Source organism: Colobus angolensis, unplaced genomic scaffold (assembly GCF_000951035.1).
Source record: "Colobus angolensis palliatus isolate OR3802 unplaced genomic scaffold, Cang.pa_1.0 Scaffold115, whole genome shotgun sequence".
Lineage (NCBI taxonomy): Eukaryota > Metazoa > Chordata > Mammalia > Primates > Cercopithecidae > Colobus > Colobus angolensis.
This window is the reverse complement of record NW_012112586.1, coordinates 4,331,310-4,332,364: the sequence shown is the minus strand read 5'-3', so window position 1 is coordinate 4,332,364 and position 1,055 is coordinate 4,331,310. Positions and strand designations below refer to the sequence as shown.

The following is a 1,055-nucleotide window of genomic DNA, read 5'->3' as shown; positions in this document are numbered from 1 at the left end:
CCTTTTTTTTTTTTTTTTTTTTAACTCCCGAAGGTGTTAAAAGGAAGATGGGCCCTTGGGCTGTTCAGAATCGACTTCTGAACAATAATAAATTGCACGACAAAGGAAATTACTGGAATTTCCTTATGATTAGTGGAATGATTTACAAGTGTTACGCATTCAAATGAAAAATATTTATTACATTATAAGTTGTAATACTGAGTCTCCACTGATTACTGGCAACACAGATAAAAGCCTCTGATCTAGATGAGATCCCACTGCAGGGCTGCAGGCTGTGCTTTTGCCAGCCCTGCCTTTTCTGAGCCTGCAGGAGTAGATCTGTCCTGACCTCAGGACATAGTCTTGGCTTGGAGGGAGTAGTTAGGCCTGACAGCAGGAGAGGGAGAAGCATCTTGATTGGAGAGTCTTCGTCTCTTTCTTCACCCAGCCCAACTGGAGGAAACTGGAAGACCAAAAAGCAGCCAGAGCCGGGGTTTGTGCACCTCTCAGTCTCTTGCTGTTTTCACTCTGTTGATTGAGACCAACTTCCTTTGCAAATAGTTTGACCAGGCAGATCATTGGAGACAACCTCCAATTTCATGCCAGCCTTTAATTTTAGTGAAGACGTCATTATGCTTGACAGCGCAGAGGCAGATCCATTGCTTCCTCCCTCCTCTCTCTCTCTTGGAGAACCTGCTCCGCCCGAAGCCCGAGATGATGAACAGCACTAGGCGGCCCCTGACCCTGCCCGCTGGGCCACAGCAACAGCTGATTGGAACGAGACAGCTGCTGCCATTAGAGCCATCAATCTCAGCAACGCTGAGCCAGCCAGCATCACTCTCACCCTCTGTCTGTCTCTCCTCTCTCTCTTTCTCTCTCAAACTTGAAACCAGAAAGACAAGACTGACAAAGTCAGGTTGGCAAGATGTGTAGTGGAGGCTCATATAAAATTGGGAATGAAGCCCTCTGATGGACTACGTGTAAGCAGATGTTTGGGCATGGCGTTTATCCATAGGAAGACAACAGGAGAGAGGGAGAGGGAGGGGGAGGGGGAGAGAGAGAGAGAGAGAGAGAGA

General features: G+C 47.6%; 1 protein-coding gene across 1 annotated transcript in view; it reads right to left on the bottom strand.

Moving 5' to 3' along the window:
• TMEM132D (transmembrane protein 132D) overlaps positions 1 to 1,055 on the bottom strand; it is an 838,093-nt gene that overhangs the window by 3,731 nt on the left and 833,307 nt on the right. The gene's annotated exons all lie outside the window — the stretch shown is intronic.